Consider the following 9,150-nt stretch of genomic DNA (forward strand, 5'->3'; position numbering starts at 1 on the left):
ACTTAAGTTCAAAAAATACTTCTAAAAATCACGCGCAAACAACCTGGACCATGGGCGTCTGTGCAACGCTTTGCTTACCTAAGTCCCCCATGCGTATAGCCTGAGCGAACAAACTTGTCAAATGCTTTTGGGCCCCTCCTTTTTCAACACATGACGATATCTTTCATTTTTATTACACCCGGTGTATTACGAGGTAGCTGCTATGGTGGTATCCTTCGGCTCTATTTTGCGTGCTTAGTTTCGTTGCGTATAAAATGATTTCGAAAAATGAAAAGCTGCCGAAATGAGCTTGTGAAGCTCCCCACCCCATATGCGTCACAAAAGCCCATATTTTTCCTAGTCTTGGGCATTTAGCACAGGATCTTGCCTAAAATATTTATAATACTTTTCTTGGTTACTTCCTCTAATTGCTTTTTAAAGGGACACTAAAATGTAGAAACAAGTTTGCCTCCATAGGTAGAAAGCAGTTCCCTGAATGCAATTATTTACACTTACGGCAGCAGAAGTTGTTTATTAAAACCGAAAATTCCAACAGCGCCAAAACAGCTATCGTCCCCTGCCTTAGCTTTCCGCACCACGATTTGTGACGTTACAAGTGTTGAATTTTGAAGGGCGGGATTGGCGTGGCTTGCTTAAGCGTGTTTTTGGAACAAACGCTTCAAATTAAATTGACAAACTAACACCCAGCATAACCGTTTGTTTGAGGAATAAACGGCAGCATCTGCACTCCGTGGATGATGGTGAGGGTACGGAGTACGGAGTACAGGGACGGGGAAATTACATCCAAGTTGCGCCCCGAGTGACATCCGATTTGCGCGCCGACCGTGATTCGATTTGATCAGTGAGTTGCACCTTGATTATTCCCTAAATGAAACTGCAACTCACGGCTCAAATCACATTTCGCTTGATTTTTGCTTGATGGAGGTGTGCGCACGGATGGACGTGGATGCACATTGGGAGGTCTTAAAGTACTCCGCATCGTTACAGGCAAGGGAGTAAGCCGTCTGACTCTCGGGTACTAATTCGTCGTCGTAGCCCAATGGGCCAAACGACTGAAACTACACTCTAATCCTGGTAACCCATAATGTAACTTCTAAACGGAAGTAACCTATAAAATAAAGGTTACAATGGATTCATTTTGATGTTTTCTTTATCCCAGTCCGTTCTAAGGGTTACAAGCGTGAGGTTAAAAGCGATTTATAGGTTACAATAATGATTTATAGGTTACATCAACAAAATCTGACATGTAACCTCTACGTTGTAACCTATAAAACGCCCTGTAACCTCTAAGAGATGCTCGTCGCGCCTTCTCTCCCGGCGGCCGTTGATTTCTCCGTTGCATGACGGGATACAGAGAAATGGCGGCGCCGGCAGGCGCGGTGGCCGCGTTTTCGCGCCACTCGAGCCTTTTAACCGCTGTGATGCCCCTACGATGAAGCGAGGATTGCTGTTACAAGACTCATTTGTCGGCGTGAGTCGCGGAGGCTGCGGCGAGCCCATTTGTGACTGGCAGCGCTTCACGGCCCGTTCTTCTACGACCAGCATTAAGTTCGCATGTTGGACCAATGCCCCTGCGCCAGTGAAAGCGAACTCGGTGAGTATATTCGCTTAACGGTTTCCGTGCTTTCATTGGATGTATCTTTTCGCTGGGGACTTTTCAATTTGAAATTGCAGCATTCGAGAGGGATTTTCGTTACCTGACTGGTTGCTTCGCTGGACGTTTTCTGTTGTCCGCGACGGCAATTGAATGAACTCACGGGCTTGCGTTCGTTGCGTCAGACTAGAGCGGACGATCGGGAAAGCACATATAACGGCGCCCGTGACCTGCTTTCTGCTCTGTTTGCGCGCCTTCGTCATGTGTTCAGCGTTTTGTTTACGCTGTTCGCTGAATCGGGCGCACTTGACGAGTTATTGGCCCATGTAATTGTCAGGTAGCTCTGTTTGAATAATTGATTTTTTTCCCATTAAAGTCTTATATTATCGCGCTATTCTCTGGTTATTATCATTTTGTTTCAGCCGTCGGGAAATGTTCATTTTTCTCGCTGCATATATTCGGAATGGTGTCTAGTTTATTGGTCTTGTAGTAATATATCCGGATAAACACAAGGTGTGTGCTACAGAAAAGTAGTCCACTTAATGCTGCCCGAAATTTCTAAACTTACTTTTGTCCAGCACAAGCCTCTTTTTTGTGAAAGTTTGCCTCACGGCACAATAAAACGTTTTCGTATGTATAACACTCCTCATTTTTTTCATTCTTTTCCTTGAGTGGGTAAATTTGGTGTTAGACATTTTGAGACAGCGGGCCATTTCCACCATGTTAAGTGGTTTATTATTCTCATTCGCACAAATCAGTCGTTTATTTATTCGCGTGGTATTGCAGGGCAAATGATTGTCTCGCGTGATATTGCGTGATTGTTGTTTTTTGATGATACAGAAATTGTGACGAATTACACAGAGACAGGTGCAGGTGTAAAAATGGGTTCTGCACCCCCATCGGATCCTGGCTGTTCAAAAAGTGTGGTTGCATCTGGCTACCTATGCTATGACTTATCAGCACTACTGTTTTTTCTTGCAGGTAGTGTTCCTTGAGCTGACAACCAGGACTCCCCTGCGTATGACACAAGTTGAAATGAAGTCTGATTTCAGCGGAAACAACGGTATGAAAAGCAATAACTAAAACACATTCATTGAAATATTCTTTGTTTAGATGGCACCCAGGCCTGCACAGACAAAAGTATGATTCACTTGTAAAAATGCGAGGCCTTTCTTCAAGTGTTATGACGTCCTATTTCGCATCTTATTTTGCCTCATGTTTAGTGACTCTTTCTATCAGTTCGTTACTACATGAACGTTATGAATTCACATAACGATTTCCTCAGCATGGAGCTTTGTAGTTTTTCAGCAACTCTAGCTATTCTATAAGGTGCGTGGTTTTGCAGAGCCAACAAGAAGAACTCTTTTTCTAAAATAGCTCTGTAAGAAATCTTTAGTTGTTAGTGAGTGCTTGTGCTGTGTTCTTTTTTTCGTCTTGTCAAGTTTGAAGTGTTCTTTCATTATGAATGTATACCAACTGCTCGGCTCTAAAGCCTATTACATTTTAACCCAAATAACCCTTCGAGTCATTACAGGCACAGACCTCCTGGGAATGCCACTTGAAGATCGGTGCAAGTTCTAGATGTATCCTCTCCCACAACACATCTGGACGAAGAAAAAATGTAAGTTGGCGATTCCTTTTTACTGATAGCCGAGGAAGAAACCACCGATAAGAACACTTTACTTAAATGAAAAACGTTTCGGCTTCCACGTGGGATCCTTGTTCAAAATGAAACTGCCAGTACAAGGGGGGGGGGGGGGAGGAGGAGGATGTTTAAGTAGTTTAAGTACAGCCAAAAATGTGACGCAGGTGGCGTCAGCATCGTGAAAGCACGTTTCCTGGGTTTAGTGCGACGTTCGCTCTGTTGCGTGTACTAGTGATTCCACATGAAGGCGCGGAAACGTTTTTGTTTTCTCTTTTGCAAATCTATGTCAGTTTATCTCGTAGCCCAAAGTTTCTGCCTGTTCTGGGTGAGCATGCAGAAACATTTCGCGAGATAAACTGGAACACGGCACGATTAAAATTCGGGAAGGTTGGCCGGTATGACTATAGTGGCTTCGCATTGTTCTGAACAATGCGGCCAAATTGCTCTGTGTAACGATTACTGAAATGATGTGAAATTATTAGGAAAGGCAGTAAATCACTCCTCTGGTGTGGCCTTTCATTTCATTCTCTGGTCTCCGTCTTCATTTTCGTGCAATACATTTTTCGTACTTCACATGCCTGTGGTTTGGTGTGAGGGGCTTATGGTTGCACTGGATTTTGTTCTTTTTCTGAAATTTTCTGTAGATGGCTCTTCAAGGTGGGGAAATCCAGTGACGGCCCCTCACATATATACCCCCATCTGCAGCAGCAGGGAACAAGATGACCGCGGGAAATCTTCAGCGTGCCCTGATTTTGTGCCTGCTTGTGTACTACGTAAATTGCGAAGCTTATCTCTGAATTTTTACAAGCGCCTTTTTTCGTGCAGGAAATTATAGATACCATTTAAAGTTCGTCCAAAAGACAGATTGCAATCGGCCTAGAAACTTGTTAGTGCTGCATAAAAAACGATAACTTGGCGTGGGAATCACAACACAGGTGGAACTGTAAACAGGAACCTAAGAGGGAAGTGTAAAGATGGATTCGTAAAGGCGAGTGAATTCCAAGTGTAATATTAGACTGAGTGAAACGGAGAATGTAGGGAACATAGCCATAAACACTGCTTTGTATGAAAAAGTGAATTTGTAATAAATGTTCTTTCTACTTTCCCACATTCTGCGTTTTTTCTGTGGGGAACCATGACAACGACACTGTACTGGGAAAGTGCACCCCTGAGAACCATCTTATAAATGTAGCTCAAACTCGAATTCGTCTGAAATTGTTGAATGGCAGTACCCAAACAATTCGGAATGCTTTGCATACATTCGTGCAAATATTGAGGTAAAGAATTTGTATATTTGGCCATGTTTGTGAAGCTGTTCACGCAACATTTATTAAATAGGTTTAATAAGGATATATGAATAAACCGAATTTTACCTGGAATTCTAAAGCAATATAGGAAACACCAATTCGCCCAGGAATCCGCACTCGTCCAATACTCATTAAGGAACGATAATAATGTTGGGGTGGTTCGCAGCTTTGCTTTTTAATAAATAGCCCACAGGTGTTTCATAATATAAATGTGAATGTTCAAAACTACCGATGCGAAACTTCTGGAAATGTGCTCCTGTTAAATGCGCAAATATGTGTGCATGTACTGCAATTCTCTTTTGATAATCATGGCCTAGGTTGTCAGACAAGAATTTTTGGCTTAAGGCTATGTTATCATAACTTTGGCGTCCTTTTGAAGTATGCTATCAAGTGCATCTTTCCACTCAAGCTTGGTTTCACTAAAGCCTAATGTTGTTTAACTAAAGCTCAATTTAGCAAAAGACCTATCATGCATGTTTGATACCGGTTTCTTAAACGGCACAAAGCTGATGCAAACATCAAATTTAGTTATGCCTGTTTATAGGACTTAAGCGTTGCCAATACTCACGAAGATTTTTGGGTGACAACCTGGGTAACGATTATTGAACAGGTAATGCAATGCATATATATTAAGAGAACATGTTCAAGCTTTTTGGCACTGCTGTTTTAGGAATTATAAAAGTAATTTCTCTTTTAGCCCCAGCCGTGTGGCCGGCAGTTTATTCAAGGGACGAAGAAAAGAAACCCGACGCAAAAGTTTAGACGGCGCAATGGACAGCATGGTCGCACACATCTTCCACTAACGCAATGTTTGTTTACCACGCGGGAAAGGCGCCTTGGGGGTGTCGCCACAGCGGCGCCGGCGAAAGCGCGCCTGGCGCGCAACATCACACCTTCCAATTTGTGTGGCCTTGGACGGCGGTAGATGTAACTTATATAAAGGTATACATGCTGAAAGCTGCAAAGTAACCCATAACTGCGTAACCCTTACGTGTATACGTATATAAAGGTTACGAAGATATAGGTTACATTTGTACCTTATAAATTATAGGTTACAAAAATTCGAAAATGTATACCTCTATTAAGGGTTACCCAGCTTAGAGTGTAACTCTGTCTGGTCCACCAAACACAGGCTCGAGTCCTGCCGGTGCCTGTGTGATTTTTTTCGATTGTAAATGCTATGCGCGCGGATGCGGACGGACATTGTGCGGTCCTAAGGGGCTCCGCACCTAAACCGCTTAGGCAAGACGCACCGATCCCGCGATTCAAAATTCTAGATTCCTCAGAGACACCTACAATACTCGCCTGTAGAGCACTGCACGGGCCTGATTTTAAGGCCCGACCCCGGCCCGTACCACCGGGCCCGGGCATTCATAAGTGAGCCTGGTCCGGGCCAAGCCCGGGCCCGTCGTCTGAAGCCCAGGCCCATCCCGGGCCCGGTAATTTATTTTTTGGCCTAGGGAGGGCCCACGTGTGTGCGCCCAGGCACGCTATTTCACTCTTAAGAAAATTTGTTTATTATATTTGGTTCAATGTCTTCGTAGCGGGCGATCAGTTGGAGCAAATGGTCTGTACAAGCACGTCATGAACTGAAACGCAAAAAATAAAACATAAGGCTTTAAAAGTGCACGTTCTTTAGCTTCCACCGTCTGCAGTTCACGCCACATCGGCGTAATAATAGCTCGTATTCTTACACGAGAGACACCATCACCTTTGATGACCAGACTCTGGGCAACTTCACGTGGTTGTCTCGGCCACAAGTTGGTATTGCTGAAATTTTTGATCCGCGTTTCAATCCACGAGTATGTATTGTGCGTTGAAATATTTCACCTGCAGTGGTTGCTGGGCGGTGGTGTTTCTCTAGCACGCGAGTTTGATTACCGGCCACGGCAGCGACATTTCGATTTGTGCGACATCTAAAACACACGTGTACATAGACATAGATGCACAGCTCCAGGTTGTCTGAATTAATTCCTTCCCCGCTAGGGCATTCCTTGTAATCGTATCTTTGGTATGTTATACACCAAAATATAAAATCTTGATGCCGTACATAAAATATGACATTAAAATTGCAGCATAATGACCATCAGACCTAGCAAGACACGTTTGTAAAACAATGTGTACAACTAACATCAAGAAGCGCGCAAAAATAAACTAAGAATATTGATTTTAGTGCTCTTTTCTACACTTCACGTCGGACCTATTAACGGCCGGTCCTATGAATTCAAGCCCGAGCCAGGCCCGGGCCCGCGGCATTGAGCCCAGGCCCGGCCCGGGCCCGCCTAAACTCGACTTCGGGCGGCCCGGCCCGGCCCGCGGGCCGGGTCGGGCCCGGGCTTGCGGGCCGGCCCGGGCCCGTGCAGTGCTCTACCCGCCTGTCCTCGAAACGAGATTCGTTCTGAACGTTAAAAGGGTACCCGAAACTTCTTTTTGTAGGTGTTATTACGAAGCAAAAATAATGACAAAGTGATCGCTATGATTTTGGGCACAGCGAGCTTAGAGAGAGAGAGAGAGAGAGAGAGAGAGAGAGAGAGAGAGACTTTATTCAGCGTTCTGTTGTCTAGGGGTCTGTTGTGGCCCCCAGACTATGCCGGGTGGCCACTTCGGTAGCTCTGTTGACCATAGCGGTTTGCACCTCTTGGTCTAAGCTCCCCAGCACCTTCTTCCACTGCTCTTCACAAGTAATTGAAGAAAACTGGTCTTTAGGGCATCCCCACAATATGTGAGGAAGGGTGGCGAGGGCACCACATGCAGGGCATTCTGGGGAGTGGTATAGACAAGGGTGGATAAGGTTGTGTTTTGCGGGTTTGGGAAGGTGTTTGTCTGGAGAAGACGCCCCGCGTGTTTTTGGGTAAGGTCGAGTTGGATATGGGCGGGAGGGTATCTATGGCAGGAGAGGCGGTGATGGGTAGTAATTTCGTTGTACGTGACAAGTCGGTCCCTGGTAGATCTTGCCCCGTGTTAGGGAACGTGACTGGCCCCGGTTCGGATCGTAAGCCCTCGAGCCGCGTTGTGGTTAGCCTCATTTCCCTCGAGACCAGCGTGTGCCAGAGTCCAGATAAGCTCTACTGGGGAATTGGGTGGATTTTGTTGCAGAATTGTAAAGGCCAGCGTCTATATTAGGCCGCTAGCGAAATTTCGAATGGCCGTTTTAGAATCAGAGATTATCATTGATGGGATTGGCCTCACCGAAAGTGCTGACGCATGGCCGGCTCCTCCGCCGTGGCTTGGTGGAGAGTGTTAACGGTTAGGGAAGGGAGTGTGGGGTTATCGGGCGCGTTAATTGCAGCGATGGCGTAGGAATTGTAGTGCCTATATTCCGAAGCATCCATATATACCACATCAGGTCTGACCGGCAGCCATTTGTGTAGAGCTCGTATCCTCTGTTCTCTACGACCACGTTGTGGATAGGATGCGTGTTGCGAGAGATTGCTCTGAGGATGAGATTGGAGTTATGTCGCTTGATAGGGGAGATTTTGCTTCAAGCTCATCGAGAGTGGTTATTCTTAATTGGCTGAAAATGTGATGCCCAGAGGGAATTTTTGACAGGCGGACCGTCTGCCTGTTATGTATCCCAAGTCCCTCCAGTTTGGCAGTAGATTATTGATAGGGAGGTGATGGGCAGCCCGGTGATGCCTGGCGGATGAGGCGATTGACCTTCTGTAATTCTCTTTTACTGGGGTTCAAGTAGGGGAGTGAGTAAGTGATCCTATTGATACCAAATGCCTGGATCAGTCAGATCCTCTCCACCTGCTTGAGTCCCTTGCGACGGGTAGAGATTCGCCAAATGAGCCCAATAGGCTGGGTGTCATGCCGTTCCAATTTATGGCGAAATTGTGTTTTGGCTGGATTGCGGTGAATTGTCATCCGAAGTATCATAAGCATAGGGACCTCTGCTTATATCACGACCACGCAACGAGCCCGAGAAATTCTGAGTGACCCGAATCGAATCACCTAATAGAACCAAAACATCGCATTGCGTCGCTCAGCATTCCTTGGGTTCGTTGCGTGGTCGTTTGTTATGGACTTTGACTTGGGATCTATTTGCATGGTAGAAAGATTCACGTTAAACCATTTTTCTCTAAGAAAAGGGTTTTGAACTTTGTTGCCCTGTTTCTATATACACCTAAATCAGACTGATAGCTTTGTCGCCCAGAATTTCAGTCATTCTATGCAAACACGTGTGCTAGGAATGAAATGATTGCTTTAGAGGTTTTGCTTGCGGAATTAGAAGCACGATGCCAGACAAGCTGTTTTAAATATGGTATGAAAGTAACGTTGCAGATATAACAGCCGTAACTTGAACCGACATTACGGTAGAGATTATGGTGGCGCTATCGTGATCACACATGATTTGAAATGCCAGTTATGGTCCCCTGTTGTTAAAGAAGACCCCTCTGTCATGCCCCTTAAAGGGATCCTTCCACACTTTTTCCAACTTTTGTTTCGAAATCTCAAATGCTTGCAGAATGTAGTCAACCAACAAATTCAATACTTAGATTAAGGGGCGGCAAAGTACTTCAGCCAAAACTTTCTGCTCTATGCCCATCAGATATCTTAGAAATAAGCTTAAAAGCTTTTCCCTCTTTCCCGGTCTTGGCATA

At 45.2% G+C, this 9,150-nt stretch overlaps 1 long non-coding RNA gene across 2 annotated transcripts; it reads left to right on the top strand.

Annotated features, from left to right (window-relative positions):
* The first annotated feature begins 1,063 nt into the window (after positions 1-1,063).
* On the top strand, positions 1,064-4,331 carry LOC144171652 (uncharacterized). 2 transcript variants are annotated; one of them, XR_013322961.1, is made up of 4 exons: positions 1,064-1,594; positions 2,576-2,657; positions 3,135-3,215; positions 3,884-4,331. It is a non-coding gene; the product is annotated as an uncharacterized LOC144171652 (long non-coding RNA). The 2 variants fall into 2 exon arrangements; XR_013322960.1 differs by having other exon boundaries at positions 3,129-3,215; positions 3,884-4,330.
* The last annotated feature ends 4,819 nt before the right edge of the window (positions 4,332-9,150 follow it).

This window comes from Haemaphysalis longicornis, unplaced genomic scaffold (genome assembly GCF_048455015.1).
Source record: "Haemaphysalis longicornis isolate Haplotype H1 unplaced genomic scaffold, Haemaphysalis longicornis Haplotype H1 scaffold_1, whole genome shotgun sequence".
Classification (NCBI taxonomy): Eukaryota; Metazoa; Arthropoda; class Arachnida; order Ixodida; family Ixodidae; genus Haemaphysalis; species Haemaphysalis longicornis.